At 42.6% G+C, this 26,403-nt stretch overlaps 1 pseudogene; it reads left to right on the plus strand.

Annotated features, from left to right (window-relative positions):
• Positions 1–24,969: 24,969 nt before the first annotated feature.
• On the plus strand, positions 24,970–25,857 carry LOC114491908 (annotated as a pseudogene).
• Positions 25,858–26,403: the final 546 nt, after the last annotated feature.

The following is a 26,403-nucleotide window of genomic DNA, read 5'->3' on the forward strand; positions in this document are numbered from 1 at the left end:
GAAAAACACTAAATAGAGTTTGTCTCAGCATGGAGAAAAAACAGGAGGAGACTCGAGGCTTAGTGAGGCCTACGTGCCCTCCGTCATTACGACGAAAGAGTGGACTAAGGCAGAAAAGAGGCTGAGTTGGAGAGGGATCAGAGATTGAAAGCAGTTCCCCTGGCTCCAGAACGCCTGTGTTCTGCATGTTTCGCTCAGAAACAGCTAAATACCTATTATAGAAAAATATAGATGCATTGTTGAATAAGGGGAAAAGGTCACAGCTTGGTGGTCTTGGTTTTTATACTTTCCAATTTTTCTGAATTGGAATGTTTTCCATTTTTATCATTTTATACTTCCCCCAAAATGATAGCCGCTCTTGGGGCATGAGTATAAATGAGTGCTCTCTCCCAGGCTGCTTGCCACAGGGGGAGGGGGCGTTTGCCCAGATGAGGCCTTGCCTGGTGTGGGGGCTCCTCAGAGCACAAGCTCCTCAGCGTTTCTATTGTATGGGTTGGCCTGTGGATGGATTTTCCATTTGCTCTTTAATTTTTTTCTCTTCCCATTTTCCACACTGCACTAAAATTACTCCCCAGAAAAGCATTTATCTTTCTTATTGCCATTTTGCAGCCTGTCCCCACTAGCAGATTTTCAGGAAGTACCAGCTGGTACCTCTGTAAAAATGCCCACTGACTTTTACAAGCGGAACATCACAAGAAAATCCTATTTTCTTCCCTCCTCCTATCCCTTGCCTACTACCCACTCCACTCGTAAACTGAGTAAAAGAGTTTCAACATTTCCCATCCTTTTCCTCATCTTTTTCCTCTACTTTTTTGTTTATTTGTTTTGGGAAAATTGTATTTCAAGAAGCAGCTTGATTTCCAGTACCTATGACTGACTTTCAGAAACAGATGAGAAAAATTACCGTGAGAAACCCCAGTCTGTCCTGTGTTACAATACCTGTGTATGTGTGTGTGTGTTTGTCAAAGAACTATTTCCAACCACATTTTTAAACCTTTTTATGATATGAAATAAATTTATGATGGAATATTTGGAAATACCAAGACAGAAGAATGAAAAACTTTCACCAAGCTAAAAGCCAGAAGTCCCCAGTATTAATATCTTATGATATTTTTCCATTATTTTACTTCCTTGTCTTTATACCTTGTTTTAGATTTCTGTAGAAGTTCAGCAACTCACTTCAGATGCCCGGGAAACCTCTCCTGAGCCTCTCTGGCCGGGGCATGGCTGTCCCTCTGCAGGCATCTCAAATAGCAAATATTTTCTGTGCACGCATTGGGTCGCTTACCAGACTAAGAGCTCCTGTCTGGCAGGGACTTTCTTTGGTTCATCTAAGTTAATCCAGGACCTAGCACCCAGCAGTAAATGCAACAATCAAAGCAAATGTTTATTTGCAGAATCTCCCTGCCAGGGGCAGTTACAGAACATAAATCGGTGAACTGAGCAGACATTATAGGTTGTGTGTGAGGAAGAGGGTGCGGCCGTGGCGAGAGAAGGAGGACTGGAGGAGAGGCAAGGGCCAGGCCAAGTAGAGCCAGCTGAGCTATACAATGGGGAGCCAGTGAAGATTTTATGCAGCATCGCACTTTTTCTGGATGCTGTAGAGGAATAGATTGGATCAGAGCTGCCTTCTCCACGTGGAAGCAGGGGACCGCGTTCAAGGTCAAAGGTGGCTTGGACTGTAGGCATAGAGGTGGCACCAAGTGGACAAATTCAAGATAAGTTTTGGAGGTGAACTAGACAGAAATTTCTGACAAACTGACTCTGAAGGTAGGCAAAAAAAGAGAGAGAGAGAGGGTGTGTGAAGGTATGATCTAATGAGATAAGGAAGATACAAACATGGGGATATATATCAAAGTTGCAGGATGCCGAGTCCATTCTGGGACATGTCAAATTCGAGAGATTTGGGAAATAGCTATGTGATAATGTGGAGTAGAAAGCTGCATACACAGTCTGGAGTTCAGAGAAGCAGTCTGAGCTGAAGCTCTAAATTCAGGAATCACCAGCAAATAAATGTCACTTAAAGCTCTGGGTCAAACTGAGACTACCCCCAGGGAGTGTGGCAAGAGAAGAAAAGGGTGCAGGGTGCCAGGTTAGTGGGTGAGGAGCCAGTGATGGGGACTAGGAAAGAGAAGGAAGCCCAGGTCAGGTGGTGACTGCTGCAAGGGAGGCACCTGATCAGGGCGGAACACTGAGTCCCGAGTGTGCAAAGTGGAGGTTACTGCTTACTGGAGACACAGCTGCTACCGACGAAGCCTGGCCAGTGTGTGTAGAAGAGGTGGGGCAGGAAGACAGCATGGCCAGACAACCCGTCCAAGAATTTTAGGCATAAAAATCAGAGTAATGGAACGGCAGCTGGTGATCCTCTAAAGAATCAAGAAAACTTTAATAATGTTTGCATGCTGATGGGAATGGTCCAGGAGAAAGGGGGCATTGACAAGTTTGGAGATGGAGTGGAGAATAAAAGTAGGATCCTTGAGAAAGTGAGGGGATAACAGCCAGAGCAGAGGTGCCCACATTTAGTGGGAAAGGACACTGATAATTTTAACTGGAGGAAAGGAAACAACACGGCTGAACTATGGATCTGGAAGGGAGGTGAAAGAGTTCCCACTCCTCAGAGAAGCGTGAGGCAAGGCTGTGAGCTGTAAGTGAAGGGGCAGGAGGGGCTAGCAGCACAGGGAGCTCTGAGGAGTAGCCTGGCCCAGCCATGGGCATGCAGGAAGGAGGAATGGAATTTGGCTCAGGAGAGCAGGGCAGAGAAAGAGGCAGGTGTGACCATCTGAGACAAGCCCAGGACTGGGAGGGTAGGGACTGAGAGCGGTTAAGGTGGCCTGAGTGTTGATTAGGATGGTAGTGAACCACATGGCTGGAGACGTAGGTCAGGGCTTTGTATGCCCTGGGAAGGACTTTTGGCTTTACCCTGAAGGCAATGGGGAAATTCTGGAGGGTGTTAAGCAAGAAAGCGGCATGATTAAACTGGAGTTCTAGAGATAATTCCAGGTTGGTGTGGATAGTAGATTGCAGGAGGAGAGAGACCTAGGGGAGAGACTAGGCCAGAGGCTCAGGCGATGATCCCCATGGGAGGTGACACAGAACTGCAAGAGAGCGGTGGTGGTGACAGGGCCAGGTGGCCCAGGACACCTGAGAAATACTGAGGAGGAGGAGCCAACAGAATGTGAATCAGAAACATACCTGCATATAATTTTCTTAAACAAACATTACAATGTCTGCTTTAAAATGTCAGGAGGTTGTATTATCAAATGTGTTAAACTTTGTGTTCTCTCTTATGTCTGAGAGTAAAAGCAGGCATTGCTTTATAAACAGCTTGCTTGTGCTATGTCGTGTTCCCCTCACTATCCAGTACAGTGCTGGGCACACAGCCTTGATTAAATGGTGTCTTCTAAGCAACCAGGGGGAAGACTGCACCTTGTTTCAATCCTGCCCTACTCCTCCCCCCACCCCATGCTGCAGGAGGCAGTGACCAAGACAGTCACAATCCCTCGTAACCTCGTCACTGGGACGCACCCACTAGTAAAACCTCAGAGGGACCCTGTGTTATGTGTGTGTACAAGACCACACTTCAAAACAGACTACCATTTTGTACCACGTGATCCTCTCCACCCTGAGAGGTGGGCAGAACAGGATTGATTATTTCATAAATTTAAAAACCAGGATTATTTTCAGTGTCATAAACACACTGAAAGCTTAGAGAGGCCGAGTTCCCCAAATTCCCAAAGTCAAGAAGTAGCGAGGGATTTGAAGCCGAGTTCAGGATCTTTTTCACTGGGGTCCTTTGGTGCAGTCCTTTTTCTGCCTCATACATTGCAAGAAGCAAGTGTCTTCATGTTAGAGCCGTGCCGTTTACCATCTTCCCCTACAATGAAAATATCTGACGCTGGATTCTCAGCACATGTGTTCCCACTTAAGAACTCTCCAACCGCACAGCTGGAAAGGCTTGCAGACCTCAGTGGCTCCTGGCCTGAACCCACACCGTCAGAAAGCATTGATTCAGTGTCTTCAGTTCAAGGGATGGATTGATCATTTTCCTCTGACTTGCCGCTAGATTGGGTAGGTAGGTAAATCAGGTGATTATTCTACAATTTTCATAGAATAAGTATCAACCATGGCCTTCAAATCCCACATCACTCATGCAAATCGCTCACCCAAGAAGAAATAACAAACCCTGCGTTCCTGCCTCCAATTAACGTTAGGTTAATGGGCCCATGCAAACCCCAGGCCTCAAAGCTCTTTTCTCTTATCTGGACAGTCGCTCCTGCTTTCATTGGGAAATAATCATTGGCTTCTCCCTCTCCTCCTTTTTTTAAAATTTTGTTTTGTTTCTCCTTTCCACTTCCCTTCTAAGATTTGGTAAGGAAGGGATATGGGGAGTCAGAACTGGGAAGACAGGGAATCAAAGAAGGGAAAGGAAGCAACAGGAGGAACAGAACATGGGGGCTGAGAATAGGGGAATTTAACCAATTGTGTCAGCTGTTACATCATTAAAACTTAGGAAAAATAGTTCCATAGACAAGAGTTCTTAAAATTAGAATTATCTTTAAATAGATTAAAGAAGATTCATTTTTAAAAAATGACAATATTTTGCTGAGGGGGAGGGCTTAACAAGACGAAAATCACTGCAAGGGAGGTTCAAGGATGGAGGAAGGACCTGTTCTAGAGAGTCCTGCAGGGCAGAGCCAGGAGGGCGGTAAGGAAGGAGAGGGGAAGCCCCCGCAGATCGTGGGTCAGAGAGCACAGAGCCGGCCAGCCTGGACAGCCAGGGCAGGAGAGCAGCCACGAAGAACAGGGTAGGGCAGAGACCGGAGTAGAGCTGCCGCCCTAAGGCCAGGCCGGTGAAGCTTGGCCTGACTCTTATGCACAGTCTGGAAGGGGCAGGCACCGAAACTAGGTTTCACTGACTTTACCCATGTTCCAGTTGGCTGAAGTGCCTCCCTGTTACCTGGGTATGCAGCAGTGAGGGTCTTGTAACTTCTTTCCCAGAGAGGTGTCTTTTAAATAAACCATAGATAGGCACTATATATGCCTGTGCTGACCACATATGGAAGAAAGTAAGACCAATGTCCCAAATATTCTATTTAAATTTCTAGCCTGCCTTTTATTCTCAGTGTCTGTTCTTTCTACATGTTTGGAGTTAAAATGCCCCCTTTTTCCTCTGGCAGTAGTGGTGGGAGTTTTCCCACCTGCCCGAGTCTTAGTGAACATTGTTCATCACCTCTTTCCATTGTTCAAGTCATTTTAAATGTATCTCTGTTCATCCTGCTTGAGTAGATTTTCCCATACTCACCTCATTATTGTGTGATTGCCTCCTGTTCATTCATGTTTTCTTACTCCAGAAAAGTTTTCAGCTTTGTGAAAACAAGACCACAACTACAAGTGGTGTAACTGATAAGGAAGTGTCTCAACCCATGTAAAACGCTGTCCCATTGCAGAGCATCTCCAGAGGTGGTTCATTTGAGGCACAGCGGCCTCAAGGACACGGCTCCTTCCCGCTTCCTGCTCTGCCATCCACAGCAGGTTGGATCCCTTCAGCCCAGCTCCCATCCTTGTTCAGGATGGCAGCCACAAAGGCCCTGGCGTCTCCTGCTGATATGACAACCCCCAGTCCAACAGTGCCTGGGATTTCCTGCATGTCTCTTTTTAAGCCTCATTCCCAAAAGTCCCCGATATCTGCTGGAGTTCAGGCAGAAAAGAGCTGGCACACTCACAAAATCTAATTGAAGTGATTTTGATGAAAGAATTATTTAAGACCATGGACAGAACTTAGGGGATGGACTGACAAAAGATGGTGAAGTGCCATGAATTAGTCATAGCAAGCAGCCATTACCACTCTGATCCTGCAGAGACAAGAAGACAAATGAAGCTCCCACCCCATAAAGAGGCCTGTCCCTGAGGAAGAAAGGGCCTGTTCCTCGGAGCAGTGAAGTTGCTGGCAAGATTGAAACCAACAGGAGGGGAGTAGGGGTGGGAGAGTAATAAATACTCTTCGCTCCTAGCAGTGCCTCCATTGCCAAACAAGTGGAAAACCAGTCCACAAGGAAAATTTCCTGAAGCAATCCTTAGGGGCCAGCCTCCTAGAGCATAGAAAGACAAAAGAAAAGACAAAGAATGTTCTGGATGGAGAGCAACAAATGAAAATGGCAGCATACCTGCCAACAGACCTCCCTGAGCACTGTTCAGAATAGGATGGTGTGCCTGTGTTTAAACCAATCAGTATCAAGGATGCTGACTTGTAGCCTTAGACTAGTCAAGATTTAACCTTGACTCACATGGAGAGGGGGAGTAAGCCCTCAAACACAATTGGAGTTTTGTCAGCAAAGAAGAAGGGAATAATATCTGCCATAAGAAATATTCCTACACAAAATATAGTTTGACAATCTTTTTTTTTTAACTGTTCTTACCTGGCCAAAAAAAATTTTTTTCAGAAAACCTTAAACAAATGTTCAAAATATTTTTTTGGAACTCACTGGTCTGTGAAATCTAAATTTTGTAACACCTTTTATACGCTTAACAAAAACAAAAGACTATTTAGTCACATTAGGATTTGGGGGTTGAGATTTAAAAGTGATCTGGAGCCAAAGGGCTGCAAAATACAGACCCACATTTCCCTCTAAACAGCAAAGAAGCACACGCCAATTAAAACAGTTCTCTGTGGAATGTTCTCTGGTGCTTTGTCTACTAGAGTTTTAAGTGGCTCATAGAGTGATGGTTTTCAGAAGACAAAATCATGTCCTCTCCTGCTCTGAAATCAGTCACAACACGCAAACCCAATTTAATCCTTGCCCAGTGCAGCAATTATTACAATAAACAAAAAGGCAAAGAGGACAGTTGAGTACTTAGGCTAAAAGCACTCTGATTGTGACTTCTTTATTGAAAGAAGGGCAAAGGAAGAAAGAAAACATGTGCATTGCAGTCATATGGAGCCAGCTTTAGCATCATCATCACTTAACTGTCTTATGAATAACCGATCATTTCATCTAATTGTCATCGACACATTTAACACTTTTTCCTTCTGTCCCTAAGAAGAAGATATTAGGGCTATGAGTAAGAAATGAGGATCCAGGACTTGCGGCAAGATGGAGGCATAAGTGGACGCACCGTACCTCCATGCACAACCAAGATTAGAACAACAACAATTTAGAGGGAGAATAACACCCAGAACTGACAGAGAATTTATCTGAATGGAAGTCAGACAGCCAAGAAGTTGAAGTAGACCTGTTCATCCAGACTGGTAGGAGGGTCAGAGCCAGGCGGGCGCCGGTCGGCAGCGGCTCGTGGTGATCGGGGAGAAATCGGAGTGAACTTGGCGCGATCTCGGCACATAAGCCATCCAGGGTGCGCAAGATTGCAGCAGTGGACCCTGAGTACACAAGCAGCGGCTGGCGGACCCAGTGAGGCGGCGATTGTGGACCAGGGCAGAGTGCGCAACCCAGGATCCCAGAGAAGGGACTGTGATCCCAGGAGAATGGAACTACCACCATTGTTCCCTCCCACCCCCGCACCCGTCCCCACATACAATGTCACAATCTAGTGACCAGGGTGCCCAGCCCAGGTAAACACCTAAGGCTCCGCCCCTCACTGTAACAAGAGTGACCAGACAGGGAGAAAAAAAAAAAAAGGAGAGACAGAGAGAGATATGTCTCCAACAGAAGAACAGATCAGTCCCCCAGGACTCATCCTTTTGAGCGACCAAGAAATAACCAATCTATCAGATGCACAGTTCAAAACACTGGTGATCAGGAAGCTCATAGAATTCGTTGATTTTGGGTGCAAATTAGATGAAAAAATGCAGGTTACCATTAAAGAGATGAAGAAAGATTCACGGAGAGCCAATAGTGATGGGAAGGAAACTGGGTCTCAAAACAATAGAGTGAACCAGAAGGAAGCAAAAAACAACCAAGCAAGAAAACATGAAGAAATAAGAATTCAAAAAAATGAGGAGAAGCTTAGGAGCCTCCAGGACATCTTTAAATGTTCCAACATCCGAATTATAGGGGTACCAGAAGGAGAAGAGGAAGAGCAACACGTGGAAAAGTTATTTGAACAAATAATAAAGGAGAACTTCCCCAATCTTGCAAAGGGAATAGACTTCAAAGAAATCCAGGAAGCTCAGAGAGCCCCAAAGAAGTTGGACCCAAGAAGGAACACACCAAGGCACATCATAATTACATTAGCCAAGGTAAAAATGAAGGAGAGAATCCTAGAAGCAGCAAGAGGTAAGGAGACAGTAACCTACAAAGGAGTTTCCATCAGACTGTCAACTGATTTCTCAAAAGAGACCTTATAGGCAAGAAGGGGCTGGAAAGAAATATTCCAAGTCATGAAAGACAAGGACCTACATCCCAGATTGCTCTATCCAGCAAAGTTTTCATTTAGAATGGAAGGGCAGATAAAGTGCTTCTCAGATAAGGTCAAGTTAAAGGAGTTCATCATCACCAAGCCCTTATTTTATGAAATGTTAAAGGGACTTATCTAAGAAAATAAGATAAAGAAAAAATATGTATAGTAAAGGGACAGCAAACTCACAATTATGAACAACCACACTTAAAGCAAAACCAAAAGAAACTAAGCAAACAACTAGAACAGGAACAGAACCACAGAAATGGAGATCACATGGAGGGTTAGCAACAGGGGAGTGGGAGGACGAGAGAGGGGGAAAAGGTACAGAGAATAAGTAGCATAGATGGTAGGTAGAAAATAGACAGGGGGAGGGCAAGAATAGTATGGGAAATATAGAAGCTAAAGAACTCATAAGTATGACACATGGACATGAACTAAAAGGGGGGATATGGGTGGAGAGGGTGTACAGGGTGGAGGGGAGTGAAGGGGGAAAATGAGACAACTGTAATAGCATAATCAATAAAATATATTAAGAAAAAGAAAAAGAAATGAGGATCCACATTTCCTTCATTACTGTTCATCTGCCAGTTGACTTGCAGGCAATTCTAGGGTGAAGACTGAGAGAGTGTTTCATAAAACAAAAGTTAAAAATTTCAAGTGTCTTCATCCATTCAAGCAGCTACAATGAAAACATTATAAACTGACTGGCTTATAAACAATATAAATTTATTTCTCACAACTCTGGAGGCTGAGAAGTCCAGGATTTAAGGTGCTGGCCAAGTCTGTGAAGACCATTTTCCTGGTCCACAGATGACCATCTTCTCACCATGTCCTCCCATGAGGGAAGGGGTGAGGGGGCTCTCTGGGGCCTCTCTAATAGAGGGCAGTGATCCCATTCATGAACGCTCCACCCTCCTGACCTAATCACCTCCCCAAGGCCACACATCCCAATACCATCACAATGGTGACTAGATTTCAATAGGAATTGTGGGGGGAACACAAATACTTAGTCTATAGCACACAGTACCAGGAACTAGGAACAAAAAGGCAACAAAGGATACCAGAAGTATCCTGATATAGCAGGAAGATAAGTAAGCAGGTAGATGCAAATGAAAGCTTCAGAGGTTTCCTTGTGCACATTCTCACAGATGTGTTCTAACCACAGGAGAGACTGCAGCTTACACTTCAGTGCAGGAGTATCAGCCAGTCTTTGCCTCAGCACTTCAGTTACATATAGTAGAGTTCTTTATTAATTTAAATAAAGCCCCTAGTTCTGACAGCAAACAACTATATAATACTCACAAAGAAGCCAAATTATTCCCTCAGTCTATGAATAAAAGTTAGTGACTTTCAAACATATTCTCATTTATTCACACACACACACCTTTGATGGTAATAAAGGCAGGGTATTTGGGCTGTAGGTACATAAAACAGTAACAACAAAACTGCTGAACTTGAATTTGCCAGTTGCTTCTCTCAAATACCAGTACTATGCTCCCACCAAGTATCATTACTCTTGCACAAACAAGCTCATGATTACAGAAGCATTAAGTTAATGACTAAAGAAGAAGAAATGTTTTGGAGGCAGTCAGAACAGACCTTCAGGAGGAAAGGGGTCTTAAGAAGGAACCTGAAGGTTGAAAGAGGGCTGGAAAACAACCTGGTAGATTCGGCACTAGGAGAAAGAGAGCGGGGGCTGATGGCTTAGCTGGAGTGTAAAGCCTAAGAAAATTCATTAATAACTGAAAAGGAAAAATCTTCTGGTCCTAAGCACTTTGGGAGCCACGGGCTTCGGTGCAGATATGGCCAAGTCCAAGAACCACACCACACACAACCAGTCCCCCAAATGGCACAAAAACATCATTGAGGAACACTGATCACAAAAATACAAACCTCTGAAGGGGGTGGGCCCCAAGTTTCTAAGAAACACGCGCTTTGTCAAGAAAGACAAAAAGGGCCTGAAGAAGCTGTAGGCCAACAATGTCAAGGCCATGAGCGTACACGCTGAGGCTATGAGGCCCTTGTAAAGCCCAAGAATGTCAAATCCAAGATCCCAAAGGGCAGCAGCCACAGTAAGCTCAGTTGACTTACTTACATTGCTCACCGCAAGCTTGGGAAATGTGCTCATGCCCACATCCCCAAGGGTGTCATGCTTCACTGGCCAAAGGCCAAGGCCAAGCTTCAAAGTAAGCCCCAGGCTGCAGTTGCAGGCTCCAAAGGTGCTCAGGCCCCCTCAAATGCTCCACACTAGAGGCCTCTGTCTGCTGATATGAGGACAGAAGGACTGGTGTGGCCCCTGGGCTGTTGCCTACATGAGGCTTGTGTCCACTTGTGCTATTACTACAAATAAACCTGAGACAGGATCTGTCCAAGGAAGGAAGGAAGGAAGGAAGGAAAAAAAAAGGGAAGAGACCGATTAGTAAAGGTGCAATAAGTTCTAAAGCCCTCATGTTATGTTCTAAATGTTGTGTTCCCTGCAGATTCATATGTTGAAATCCTACTGCCCAATGATAGCATTTGGAGGCAGGGCTTGAAATCCTACTTCCCAATGATAGCATTTGGAGGTGGGGCTTGAAATTCTACTGCCCAATGGTAGCATTTGGAGGCAGGGCTTTGGGAAGTAATTAGGCCTTGCGGGTAGAGCTCTCATAAATGGGATTGGTGCTCTTAGCAAAAAGACCCAGCAGAGCTCCCTAGCCCTTCCTCCTTGTAAAGACACAACAGGCAGTGTCAGATCCGGATCTGGAAGAGAGCCATCGCCTGACCGTGCTGGCACCCTAATCACACACTTCCAGTCTCCAGAACTGTAAGAAATAAATCTGTGTTGTTTTAAATCACCCAGTCTTCAGTATTTTATTATAGCAGCCCAATCAGACTAAGACACCATGACCTGAGGCTTTAAAAGGAAAAAGAAAAGTATGAAGTGAAGCCAATTAAAGGATCTGAGGTAAACAATTATGTTTTTTGTATTAAAGTTATTTTTGAAAACTGATTTCTTCAGTAAGTGAATGAAAAAACAGAAAGAATTGCCCACTTCCACTGGTGACTGAAGCATTGTAAGGAGCCACTTAACTTCTTCAGGTGACCTAAGAGATTGAGTGATTGTCAGGATCTTAAACATAGAAAGCAGTGGCAGCCACTTTTAATGCCATGTCTGAACTGATATTAAAGATCACGGTGTCACAAATAGTACTAGGAAGTCAGAAAGGCAATAGAGGGTTGAAATATAAGGCAAGGAGTTTATCTGCCACCATCTTTAATTTGGGGTGACTATCAAGCATTCCGGAGGAAGTGGCTCAGCCACAGAAGGTGTTTAATCTAAATCTGAGACCAGTTAGGTTTTCCTGCCCCTGAATTTAGCTGCTTCCAAAACATAAAAAGCAAATTCCGTAACAAGCAAGAAAAGTGTGTTTGCAATTCACAGAACAGCAACCTAAGTCTGGATAAAGAAAGCAGGGTAGATGCTTACATTTAAAACAAAAATTTTGCATCTGTAATTAACTTAGATTTATCTTCAATTTAGTTTTCCTGTTCAACTTCCAGAATATTTTAACTGTAAAAGTTCTTGAATATAAAAACGCTATAATAAGAAAATCTGGTACTACTTTTTGAATCAACTTTTTAAATGGACATAACTATTTCCATGTGTTAGCATGCCTCTGCTAGCCACTTACTGCATACTACTGCCTTTATCTGTGGCTAACAGACTACAGCCAGCTGATTAGAGCATTGTGTCAGTGGGTTCCTAAGGAAAGCAGACAGTGAGGTTGAGCCAGAACAAGAGACTGGGGAATGGGGGATCATGTTTGTGAAAAACACATAAGGCGGAATGATGATGGTCTGTGGTTCAGACCATGGTTCCAATCTGACACCTGTAAAAGGAAAGGGGGTAGTAAACAGGATGGGCAAGGCAGTGCCTCTGATCACTGTAGGCCTGACAAAGATTTGACCAATCTGATAGATTGCTCCAGAGCAAAGATTACCTACCTACCTATGAGAGGAGTCCCGCATTGGAGAGACACGGCTGTAGAACTGCCACTGAGCTCAGTCATTGGCTGGGAAGTCCCAAGAGTCCCCTGAGTCCTTCCCCTGAGTTGCACACATATTCCTTTATGTTTCTGGTGGGTATTAGCAGCCTTACCTCTTTCTTTTGATTAGGTTCAATTATCCCTGCCAAGATGGTAAGTCCTTTCCTTGTCTAAGCAGCAGCCATAAGTTGTAGTTCAATAACAAAATTGCTGTGCCCCCTAGCAAGGGACGTCCTACTCTGAAGAGTCCAGATTTTTGGAGATAAGAAACACAAAATATCTCAATGGGTCACTGTGAATGATGACAAGTGAGGCCACACCTGCTACCACCCCTTAGTTTGGGATCTTGTGTCTTCTTCCTATTGGAGACACATGCCCAATAGAGGTTGTTAATATGGCAGACATCAGCACTGTCTGCAAGGAATATACTCCATCTTCCCAGAACATGGCCTCCAAGCTGGAGCTCTTGTCAGCAGCTTCTAGATGGCCCAGCAGGTCCTAAGACCTATGAATCCCATCGCAGCTCACTCCTGCACTTCCTTTGCTGAGAATGTGCTCCCTGATGGATGTCATGTTGCATGGGATTCAATGTCTATGGATCAGCCATCTCATAAGCCACAAGACAGTGGTGCAGGCATAAACTTCATGAACAGGAAAATCAACCTCATATCCCAAATATGTGTCCATTCTTGGGATAACAAATCATTGGCCCTTCCAGGAGCAAAGGAGGTTAACATAGCCAACTTGTCACTAAGTGGCTGGTTGGTCTTCTCAAGAAATTGTGCTGTCCTGGGGGCTTAGCATTGGTTTCTATTGCCGGCAGTAGCTAGATCAGTCTTGGTAAGTGGGAGTCCATGACAGTGAGCCTGTGCACACCTTTCCTCTCTGCCACCACACTCGCTCCAGCATGTGCCCATTGCACCAGTTCTACAGTGGCTGATTACAAAGGCAGGCTACTGTCAACTGCCCATGTCACTCTGTCTACTTGGTTGTTCAGCGTCCCTTCCAAGTGAACAGACTTAAAGGAAATGAGTTTGCCAAATACATGTGGGAGACAGGTGGAAGAATTCCAGGCAAAAGAAACATCTAAACAAAAGGCCCATAGGCAGGAGGGAGCCTGCTATGTTAAGAATCAGCACAGAGTTGGGAAGACGGAATGTGGGAAAGGGCAGGGGAGGGAATCACAACGTCTGGTGTGAGTGAAATGGAAGCCACTACAGGGGTTTTGGTAGAGAGGGGTGACATGACTTAACTTGAACTTGAAAGTCCCTGGATTGCCATGCTAAAAATGGGCTGAGGGATGCAGACACCCAGATAATAGCAGTGGAAGGCAAAGAAGTGGTCACTTTTGAGATATATTTTAAATCACTTAAACCAATTGATTTCCTGGTCAATTAAATGTAAGATGCAATAGCAAAGTGAAATCAAGGATGCCTCCAAAAGTTTTCCTTGAGCAGCTGGGCGATTGGGGTGGAGAAGCATCATTCCTTCCCTGCGCTTCCAGAGCACATACCTCTAAAACATGTCTCTCTCCTTCAATATCCATCTCTTCCCAGAGAACAACACATTTATTTTGTCCATGAACTGTGTCTCAAGAGTCTTTTCTTTAGTGCCTTACAAATAATTATCAAATGAATGACTGTATTAGTTTGCTAGGGCTGCCATAACAAAGTACCACAGGCTGAGCCCAGTAAAGGAAACCAAGACAGACAATTAAGAAATAAGAATAGAATCAGGAGAAAACAATGTCACAAAAACGAAGAGAGAAGAAAGATTGAAGAAGGAGAAAATGACAACCAGTGTATAGCACTGCAGAGAATTCGGGGGGATGAAGTGTATGTGCTTTTGCCAGGGAAGATGCCATTCCTGTAACTGGGACATGACCTTTGCATCAGTGAGCTGTGTGGTTGAGAGATGTCCTCTTCTGTGTATACTAGCTGGGATGTGTGTGTGCAATCTGAAATCATAAGCGCAGAAGGAGAATACCTCAGTCACTATAGAGATTTGAAAATGTCTAAGAGACTTTACTGAACACAGACAAGTAAATCCCCTGCTTTCTGAATCAGTGTTGTAAATCCAAAAGTCTTCACTCATTTATTTTGAGGTTGAGAGTTTACTCAAGGAGTGAAATACAGGGGTGGGCAAAAGTAGGTTTACAGTTGTTCACATGGAAAATAATACAATAATTAGTCAATAATAATACAAGGATAAACTCTGTGTTTTTTGTACTCACAACTGTAAACCAACTTTTGCCAACCCCTGTGTGTCAGGTCAGATTCTGGCCCAGGATATGAAAAGATCTCTGGAGAAATGTTCTATTTTTTAAAACATTGACTACAGTTAGACATAGTGCCCTATTCAAAAGAAGTGTGCTTTAAGAGTCCACAAGACTAACTTGTATCCTTCCAAATACCTTACAAATTTGTAGGGTTTGGGTTTGGGGTTTTGTTGTTGTTGTTGTTGTTGTTTAGTGAATTACATTCATTCAAAAGGAAATGCAAAAATAGGATCATTTTGTTAGGGTTAGAAAGAAATAAATAAAATGAAATCATTTTCCCTTACCCTGATGGGAAGCGTGTGAGTTTTCAGATGTTCCAATATTGTTTTTGCAAATCAATATATAAGCATTATTGAAAACCTCAATATGCCTGAGTTTTATAGCTGCCAGGCACTTTTAGGAATCTATTTGCATCAGAAAATAGTTTTATCTAACCCTTTAAGTTCTCACAAGTTTTGATAACATTGATTGAATGTAAAGCTAAAGTATAGTTTGCAAGTTAGAAGTGTTGCTATTGATCCTTTTCTGATATATCCTTTTTCTCAATAATTCATTGATTTATGACAAAACTAATAAAAGCTAACGTTTACTGAAAGATCCGGGCATTGCAGATGCTGGCTAAATGCTTTACATTTGTATTCACGCCCCTCCTCCCTGTCTCCAATCACTGCACCCTCCCTTCCAGGTGTCCATGACCAGCAGGCTCTGCACATCCCACATTTTGAGACTTTCTCCCATCTGTTCCCAACTCCTGAAATCCTTCCACTGCATGACCTAAAATTCATGGTCCATTAACGGCAAAATTCCCTATATCTCCAATCTAATCTCCACATACTTTTTGCTCTTCATTCTGACAAGAACTCACGCTTTGTCTCCACTCTCACACGATGGCGGTTTTCCATTCACACACTGGAGGTGGAGGTGAGAGCAGGGCCCTGCTCCATCCTCTGGGCCACTTCTACATCTTCCCCCTTTAAGTCTGCTTAAACCTCATGTGTTTTATATCATGTCATTTATACCACCTCCTGCAGGTGTTAGGACATAGTAGAAGAAGAAGGCAAATGCCTGTAAATACAAAGTGGAAATTCGCTGTAACTGAGGCACAAGCAAATGTAACAGGAAAACCAAGGGCGGGTGGTATACTCTTCAGGGGGCTATGTCAGCGTCATGACTGCAAAAGTGCAAATAAAAGAAGGGCCCTTTCTTTCCTGGCATGTAGCGACTTCAGACAAAAAAAAAAAAGTGTTCTGCCGTACCCTAGAGAAACAAAATCCACACAATGAAAAGTACTGAGCAGACAACTCTGAGAATTCTGAGTGATTCTGCTGGAGTTCTGGTGAGTAAAGCAGAGCATGATTGAATGATAGAATTAGCCAGATGGTTCATTTTAGTGTGAAGATCTATAATAAAATCCCATCTACTACTTAAAAACTCTGGGAGCAGTTAGGGAGGACTCCCCAACAAAAAAGGGACTGCCTGGGAATTAGCAGGGTTCCAAAGTCCAGCTGTACCTTCAAAACTGGACAGGGTCTGCCTCTGCGCCCCGTGGAGGATGGGGTCTTGCATCGCTTATCAGAGCCTCAGGCTGATAGAGAATGATTTTTCTTCTACAACATGGCGCTGACTCCTGTAATTAGCAGTTGATATGGAGGGGAGAATGGTTATTAAAATAAAAAACCAAACACTGAAGCCAACCATTAGCAACAATGTATTTATATGATGTCTAGGATAGTTGGTGGCTGGCCTTGTAATGCAGATCAAATTCCTCCCTACTCTAACATAGGAACAATCCATCCTAGAAATGCACCTATTATGTTACCAAGGCTAAAGTTTGTTTTTTTTAATAGGAAAGTATCAGTGTGATTTTTAAAGTTTTGTCTAATATCATCCCCAATAGTACTAAACGCTGTATCGTGTTTTCTAATAATTAGATTCATGTGCATACAGAAAGTTTAGCATATACAATTAATTAGAAACCAGATATTTCTACTTCATGATGCCACATGCAATACCTAATGGGCTAATGAAACGCATACTATTTTAGAATATTTAGATATTAGCCAACACACAGCACAGTTACCGTCTTCACACAATAGTGTCTTTTCATAGCAATCGACTATACCCTACACTTAGGTGGGGTCAGGGGAGGGACTCCCACCCCTTGTGATACAGGGTAAGTGGTAAATGGAGGTAACGTGAAAGTCTTGTAATTCCTCCTAAGCTTTTAAGAAATAGCCTTCCATTACTATCAGTAGCTCATTTTCTTTAAGGCTTTTATCCAAAGGAATGTATTAATAGCAATTTTGACAAAAGATGTTTCAGTTTATACACAGCCGTCTCAAGATTGTACGTATATTTGCTTTGACTAACCTCAGAAATTCAAGCACAGCAAAGTTACAGTAGGTATATAAACAAGCAGGTCACGGGGTTAATGTTCGGCTCAAACATAATGACTTTCTTCTAGCACGAGGAGGCAGGAGGCTGTACTACTCAGAAACAACAAAAGATAAACACTTAACCCACCCACAGTCAACCAGCTTCCAGCTTCCAAGTGATGAAAAAAATATGTGATCACCAAAGCGAAAAACAGACACAAAGTAAAGATGGTAAATAACCCTCAATTTCGACCCAATGAACTCCGCCCAGAGCCCACCAGAGGATGCCAGAGGCACTGACTCTTTTTCATTTTTGACTGCACAAATTATATCACTTTAAAGCTCTTTTATGAAATAAAAATGATCTCTCAAGGCATCTGTAAAAGTATATTGAAAACTTATCAGAAGATGGTATTTCTCAAATCCATTTATTATTAGGAATACATCCCACAGGCACATATTATGGAAGATTTTTTAAAAGTAACCTTTGAAGGGAAGGAACACATCTCCAAAGGCAAACTCTGGACAGAGCTTACTTGCCTGTCTCATCTCTCCCACCTCAACGTGGAGCTTGTCAGAGGGCCCGGCGCTCTCTTGGAAGCCTCAAGGCACACAGCAGCATAAGAAGGGCCCCGAGAGTCTGACATCAGATTTGAGCTAAATAAGCAAGTAAAAGTCGAATTTGACTCTTAGCAGCAATACTCGTGAGTTCTCTTCCCATGGTTTCTCTTCACCTCTTAAACCTCCCATTGAGAGGACAGGAAAAGTAACGTGCCCCAGCAGGGCCATGGCTACACAGCATGCCACACGCCCAAGGGAAATACAAATCCATCTCAGCCCAGAGATACTGGCGATACTTTGAGTCAAGGGTGCAGGAGGCAGTCCAGCTCCCCGATCCCTTCACTCAGGAAGAGAAAATGAATGTGCACAATAAACACGCTTGCAGGAACAAGGCCCTACAGACTGATAGAGAAGCCCAGATTTGGTGGACATGGTTTACAAGGGCCCCAACTTCCGGCAGTAAGTCATCCCACATTTCTCTGAGCAGCTCTGCTCACAGATAAGTGCAGCCCTTATCAGGAAGCCGCGCATGTGCCCGGCACTGTTTATTTTGGCAGTGGCTCAGTTTCTGCCTCTATAATTAAATGAGGCTGATGAGATGACAGCAGCGCTGAGACTGATCAGAGGAAACTGCATGATCTCCCTGTGGTTTCTTCTCTCTGCTCTCCGCTGCTTGGCCTCCCTTCACATTTTTTTTCTTTATCACAAGGGAGTGAATTTAACCCACATCCTAGCCCAACAGGGGAGCTCAAGAACAGCATTAAATTCCAAATCAGTATTTTTATTATTGTTGCCCCTCTGCCAGCCAAGAGCATCTTTACTTCCCATCAGACACTAGCAAGAGCTTCTCACTACCCCCACACAGGATTGGAGATGCCCGTCTCTCCCCCATGCTGCCCCAGAATAGACTCAGCCCAGTGCTCTAACACAGGCATCCAGAACATCCAGCTAAACACCTGCTGATGGTCCACCTCACACCCATCCAGTGAGTCCACAGTGTAACTGTGAAAGCAAAGGGAACCGATAAGCCCGCAGTTGATCACTTATTTTCTAAATTAACAAATCTGCTTGTTGAATTATCGACCAAAGGACCCATGTATCATGTAACGCTATTTCCCTAATGGGATGATAACTCGGCAAGGAATGTCTGTATGTCTGTGTCTGTGTTGATGACAATACAAAAGTTGGTTCCTACCACCCATTTCTTGCTTCACATCTACTAAGTCGAGAAACAACTTTTATCGTCTTCTTAATTTTAGTACTATACTCAGCTAAAGGCACACTGCAAGAAACCCAAATGTTATAACGCAAAAAGGAGAGATTCCCACCAAACATTGTTTGTTATAATTAACATATAATATGTTAGTTTCAAGTGTGCACCATAATAATTCGATATGTGTATATATTGCAAAATAATCACAATAAGTAGTCAACATCCATCCTCACACATAGTTAAATTTTTTTTCTTGTGATGAAAACTTTTAAGATCTACTCTCTTGGCAACTTTTAAATATACAATATGGTATTTTTAACTACAGTCACACTACTCTAAATCTGGATGGTAGTTCAATATTCCAGCTTTTTTCTTTGGTTATTCTTATGCCACCCAAACAACACCAAGATCTGGGAGTCAAGGCTCGCTATGGTTTCCGTACTAGGAAAAGAAGTTACAAGCTCAGAGGGATCCATCTCAGCAAGAGACATCGTCATCACTACAGCAACCAGACTCCTGGAAACTGAAACACCTGTTACTTTTGCTACTAAACTTGGAGCTTCTAATACGATAATATCAAGTAAAAAGTTCAATCAGTAATTTCAATAATCATAATGAATGCTTTGATTAAATAATTGGTTTATTTCAGGGTAAGTATCCTAATTTCTCAGTTTCATTCAATATCATTCTTACGGTATTTTTTGTTGTTAATCTACACATAATGTGCTTTCCTTCTACCAAATTCCTGTTATGACCCACTTAACTGACTGGTGTTTTCCAACCGAGCCCCTGACACTTACATATGTAGTTTAGTAAGTGTGTAGGTTTTTTAAAATGTATTTTACATGTTCTGTCTCTTCCCCCTAGGTGGTTAACAACTAATGGAGTGGTGTGTCTTTGTTTATTTTGTATCCTCTCACAACATCCAATGCAGAGCTCTGTGTAAAATAAATATTTGAGAAAGGCTATGTAATTAGGTTATTTTACAGAACGTCTTAGAACCTAAATGAAGTAAGGATGAGCCTTGTATAAGCTGAAGAACAGAACAAAGATGTTCCCTCTCTACAGATTGGGCTCTGGGTGAATAAACAGCCATCCAAAAGCTAACATTGTTTTAAGTTTTCATTTTTTTAAAGATTCTATTTATTTATTTTTTAGAGAGGGGGAGGGAGAGTTAAAGAGAGGGAGAGAAACATCTATGTGTGGTTGCTTCTCACGTGCCCCCACACTGGGGACCTGGGCCACAACCCAGGCATGTGCCCTGACTGAGAATCAAACTGGTGACTCTTTGGTTCACAGGCCAGCACTCAACCACTGAGTCACACCAGCCAGGGCTAAATTTTCATTTTTTGAGAGCATAGAGATAAAGTATATAGATGCTTTTTGATTTGCTATGAGGTTACATCCTGATGGCCCTATTATAAGTTGTAAATATCATAGGTCAAAAATGCATTGAATACACCTAACCTACCAAACACCATAGCTTATCTTAGCCTCCCTTAAACATACTCAAAACACTTGTAGTTGCCTACAGTTGGGCAAAATCATCTAACACAAACACAAAGACTATTTTATAATGAAGTGTTGAATACTCATGTACTCTATAATGCATATTGCTTTCTCACCATTGTAAACTCCAAAAATTGTATGTTGAACCATCATAAGTCGGAGACCATCTGCACAAAGAACAGCTCTCTTATAAATGGCCAACAGACTGCACCAGTGAAGATTTACCAAGAACAATTTACAAGAAATTGAGACTTTATTCACTATGTTCTGAATAGCTCCAGGATGCAGGGTGAGCAGGCAAAAATGTGTCATTGGATGATACCACCAGTTCTTATATCCAAACGCTAATCCCACTCAAGCCAGTTCGAGAACTGCCCTGACAGCCATTGAAATTTAAGTTCCCATTTCCACAGCGCTCCCCTTCCGGGCTCCATTTCCTCCTAAGCAGGACTGATGCTTGAGCCTGGATCAGTCCAGTGTCACGGACCCAGACATTTTTTTCCCATAAACCACACGCATCAGGAAGGCAATGAACACAGAAGTCTAAATTTTAAACACTGCTATATTAACTGGAGATTAAAATATTCAATTTGCTCTACCAACTCTCTTTCCACACTGAGATGATCTGTGTCCTTTTCCTACAGGAATGTTATCATCCTTCCGTGCCACAGCCCAAATCTGGAAAGAACAGAAGCTCAGCAGTTAAATTTTCAATTTAACTATCTACCATTTGCTTAGTTTTTCCATGTGGGATACAGATGGCATCACATGGCCATGAAGGATTATTCACTAGATTAAATATAACATATAGTAAATAAACACTCCACGCCTTTAATAATAGGAACGAGAAATTCATTTTAATCCCATTGTGACCAGTAGCTTCCTAAATGTCTTCTCTATTTATTCAATTGGTCAACAAGGCTCAGCTTTGAATAACCCACAGCAAGTCAGCAGCAGGGTCTGGAACCTGAACTTGGGATTCTTCCAAGTATCCCCGCCTTTACTCCGTGGGAGGACAAAGGCTCAGGAAACAGCAGACATCTTGATGCTTGCTTAGTCTTGTGCCATGAAGACAGCAAAAGTCCACTTCTTCCTCTTATTCCTTAGCCATTTTTTCTTAATTTTATTCCAGCCTATCTGCTAACCAACAATTGATTTTAGAACATTTCATGATCTTGGCTGTGAACACTCTGGAGTGTTAAAGGATTGCTTATGGTTTGATAATTGTTTTTATGGCATGTTTAGGCATACCACATAATTTACTTCATAAACATCCCAATGTAAACTTAATTAAGTTCTGGTGAGAACTAACAACACTCAAGAAATAGATTCTGAAGGCAACTGCAACCAACTTAGTTCTTGGCTCTTGCAATTTAGATTTAGATTGCTACAAATGCACTCAATTGTGCATACTGCCAAATACTGTATTTCAGTGTTTGTTCATAAAATATAATTTGAAATGCATGTAGGATGATACAGCCTTTTTGTAAAAGGAAGTTATTATCTGTCATAAAAGCAGTTGTTGACATTAGAAATGCAGATGCAAGAATCCAGACGGGAAATTTAATAAAAAGAAAACAAATGTAGCAGGGAAAAGGGGGGTTAACAATATGGGAAAGCGAAGCCAGATGTGGCTACAAATTTCTGCCTACAGGCAAAACCTGGACTCCCAGCTTTCAGATGGGCCATCCGTGGCCACTAGTGCGAAACATGGCTCTCAGTCTAGAAAACTAAAGTGCACTGCTCCATTCATGGTGGCCTGCTGTGCAGGCCCCCCTGTGAATATGGCTGTGCCCTCGTTCATTCCTGAGCACTACTTCTTTCCATGCCTAAGGTGCATTGCCTGTGGATTTGCACAGTGCCAGCCTTCTCATACCCATCCCTTCCTCATCAGATGTCCCCCAGCAAGCCCCACACAGTAGTCTAATGAACTGGCTTTAATTATATTCCCCACAGAGCTGCAAAGATAAGAGACAACACTGCGGGAAATACACTTCAACGCTTTTTACTAGGCTCAGAGAATTTGTTAAATGCTCGATTCTTTAAACAAAATCAGCTGGAAAGTTCACCCCTCTCCACGTCTGTGCAGTTTTCCTCCTGGAAATTATTATCATGGATCACCACCAGGATCCTATGAGACTCATGGTGTATCTTCCTGGTGCTCACCAGAGCAAGTTATTATGGGGTACTCAGCCGCCAGTCTTGGTGCCATTTGGAGCTAGTGCTCTTAATATTTCCGGTATGGTAAATGTGTTTTTCAGCTTGTGTTTTACCCCAGGCTGCCTATGGCAGTTCTTTGTTCTTAATGTCCAGAATAATTCCATGCCTATATGCAAATCACAGAAAGTTCATAGATCTTCCCAAGGCGGGTTGTTAGGTACCAATTTAAATGTATCGCTGAACTCCAAGAATTTACTTGAGTTCAGCTTTTGAGTTGTGGATTCATTCTAAGACCCAGGGAGGATATATTAAAAGCATCAAAGGAAAGTCAAGTTTTCTGAGGTATTTTTAGTACAAGTGCAACCCTTTCAAGACGGAAGCTTTTGATAGTTCTCCAACCTTTAGCATAATTTAGCAAACCATGCAACAATAACGCCCATTCAGGATCGTAAATTCCTATCACTCAAGACAACCTATAATCTTGAGTATCACAGAGTCCTGTCTTTTCCTTCTTCTCTTCCTAAGTAAGCTGATGGGAGATTCAAATTATGGTCAAACTAATGAGCATGAAACCCGTGGGTGGTGTGGAAATATTTGGTCCAGCCTCAAACCCACAAAAAATTTCAGAAGGAAAGCGGCACCCAAGGGTGTGCACAGGACTGACCTTGAGATTCAGAGTGACTTGCTAAATTTCCTAGATCTGTGTGCCCAATAGCACAGAAATATTTCTAATAACATGATTCTCAACAAGAGTCAAATATTTCTTCAAGTTTTGCCATGAATATATTTGAAAACAACAATAGCCACAATAATAGAAATCACACCTGGAAAGATCTACTCAAATTGTTTTAAGGATATCCGGGCTGAGGAGTTTAAGGAAGTTTAGACCCTTAAACAAAGTTTTCTCATCAATATTAGGTAGTACCCAATTATTAATTGAGACCCAGGCCCTGCGGGGGTCCTAGGGAAAGCCAGCTCTAGCTTGGGGGCTGTGATCACCTCCCAACCTGCCTGTGCTCGCAGGCGGCAGCCCACAGCAGCAGGCGCACAGGGGCCAGCGAGTGCCACTGTGGCCAGATGGTAACCTTAAAGTGGGTTCTTTCAGGGCCTGAGTGTGAACACATAATCATTTCTTTCAAAGGGTTTCAAACCTGCAGGATATTAACTAAACAAGTATTTAAGAAGATTGGGAAGAAGCAGATCTTAATGTCAACATCAACTTCAAAGACGTTCGATAAATTTATATGTGATGATGTACTAGCTGTGATGGTTATATACAGATACTAATTTTTAGTTAGTTGGATCTTGTCTTATAACAACAGGAATACAGGAACATAATATAAAATCTTAGGAAAAATATATATGCAAAAGGGAGGAAATTGTTGTCATCCCTAATGTAGCACACAAAGGAGGTAACCAATCGTAGAGTTCTGGTGTATGTCACTTATTCCTTTATTCTTGTATTATTTGTTTATTTATTTAGCACCTGTTGTGAGCCAGGGACTGTGTATGTCCTTTCTGTCCTCACTTTGTACATAAATACACATATTTTTAAAGCATAGAATCATTTTACATATAGGACTTGAGTCTGAATTTTTTTCCAGTGAATCTGAGTTTTACTAATAATGTTTTCATCATCTATTTTATAACACTTGAATAGTTATATATGATTTCATTGTATGTATGGATGTAACAGATTATTTTTTAAAAATCATTGTCAAGCATGTTTTTATGTGATTATATAAAGTACTGTGCTACATGGAAATTTCCACACACACGTATGACGGTTTTATAAGTTTTTATATGTAGATCTCCTACATCAACAAATTTAGAACTTTTCAAACATTGCCAAATCAGCCACCACTTACATTTTACATTCCCACCAACAATATGTGATTTCTCATACTCTTCCAAGATCGATACTTTTTTAAATGTTATCAATTTCTAGGTACCTGTGACAGATTGTTTTGATTCATAGTGTTTTAACTACTAGGGAAATGGAAATTTTTCTCATTTGGCTAGCTTGCTGCTTCAATCAACAATAAAAAGATATTTATTGAGTGCCTACTGTGTTGCCGACCAGTGCTAGGCACTGTGAGAGATGAGTGACTTGCCAATTGCGTGCAGAAGAATAAAATACCTGGAGACGTCAGGTGAAGGAAACAAGGCTCACAGGGGCAGACGGGCATTTCAGGAGCTTTAATGCGAAAAAGAAGTTAGACTGGATGCATTTTTTTTTCTTTCTTGTAATCTTCTTTTTAACTTTTTGTTTTGTGTATATACCATATATCAAAAATACATATAACATATATGTATTTTTTAACAATTTAAAGAATTATAATTTTAAAATAAATGAAACAAATGTCCATGTATTCATCAACCGGCTTCAGAAACAAATATGACTGATTATTCCCCTGAATCCCCGTGACTGCCCCCACCACACACATTCTGTTTCTTCCTTCTAGAAGGTAACTGCTGGGTTTTGGTCTCTGAGAATGTGAGTCAGCTGGTCTGCTGCCCTGTGCGTCTCACCTTTCCCCACACAGGGGGGTCTCAGCTTTCAGTCATGGTCTCTGGAAACGTTCACACCAGAAAGCCAGCCCCAGACTTCCAGGCCACCGCCATGGTGGATAGTGCCTTCAAGGAGGTGAAGCTTTCAGACTACAGAGGGAAATACGCGGTCCTCTTTTCCTACCCTTTGCACTTCACTTTCGTGTGCCCACAGAGATCATTGCTTTCAGCGAGCATGCCGAGGACTTCTGCAAGCTGGGCTGTGAGGTGCTGGGGGTCTCCGTAGACCTGCAGTTCACCCACCTGGCTTGGATTAACACCCCCCAGAAGGAGGGAAGCTTAGGCCCTCTGAACATCCCCCTGCTGGCTGATGTAACCAGAAACTTGTCCCATGATTATGGCGTGCTGAAGAAAGATGAAGGGATTGCCTACAGGGGCCTCTTTATCATCCATGGCAAGGGTGTCCTTCACCGGCTCACCGTCAATGATTTGCCTCTGGGGCTCTCCGTGGATGAGGCTCCAGCTGGTCCAGGCCTTTCAGTACACAGATGAGCAGGGGGCAGTCTGTCCGACTGGCTGGAAGCCAGGCAGTAACACGATCAAGCCCAACGTGAATGACAGCAAGGAATACTTCTCCAAACACAACTATGCTGACAAACAGGTGCCAAGCCTGGGCTCTTGGCCCCTGGGTGCCCCGTGCTGGCCCAGGAAAGGCCAGATCTGCCCCTTCATATTCCACAGTCTGTGGCCCTAAAGGGTTAGTCTCAGGCCTTTTCATAACCCTAGCTGAGTGGTGAATGGTGACCCATCCCTGGAGCCACCCAACCAGGCACAGGCCTAGAGGTGACCAATGAAGTATTAAGGACAAGAAAAAAAATAAAGTAAAATAAAAAGTAACTGCTGAATTTTACATAAATCGCTCAATTTTCTTTATAAATTTTACCAGATGTGAAGGTATCCCTGAGTAACATACTGTTGAGTTTGCCTGTCTGGAGTCACATATATTCCACAATTTAGATTTGTTTGTTTTGTTCTATTTCAGTTTCACAAACACTATGTTTTTGACTTGACCTGTGTTGAGTACAGGTTCTTTATTTCCACTGATACAGTCTTCCATTGCTTAATACTCCCCAATATACTTACCCGTCATGCTGTCAGTGGATGTTTATTTTTAGGTTTAAGTTGTTCTCTTTTTAGAGTTATCATAATGTTGCTATGAATAATGTATAATGTATACTTGTCTCCCAATCAAAAAGTGCAAAAGTTTCTTTAAGATATATATTAGGTTGAACCGCATGAAACTGTCAGTTTCCTAAGTCAAAAAGTAGTCAAATTACTGGCCTGTGGGATGTGTGTGTGTGCAGTCTAATTCCTAATAAGCAGTTTTCCAAAACAGCTATTTTCACCAACTTG

The sequence above is a fragment of the Phyllostomus discolor genome, chromosome 1 (assembly GCF_004126475.2).
Source record: "Phyllostomus discolor isolate MPI-MPIP mPhyDis1 chromosome 1, mPhyDis1.pri.v3, whole genome shotgun sequence".
NCBI lineage: Eukaryota > Metazoa > Chordata > Mammalia > Chiroptera > Phyllostomidae > Phyllostomus > Phyllostomus discolor.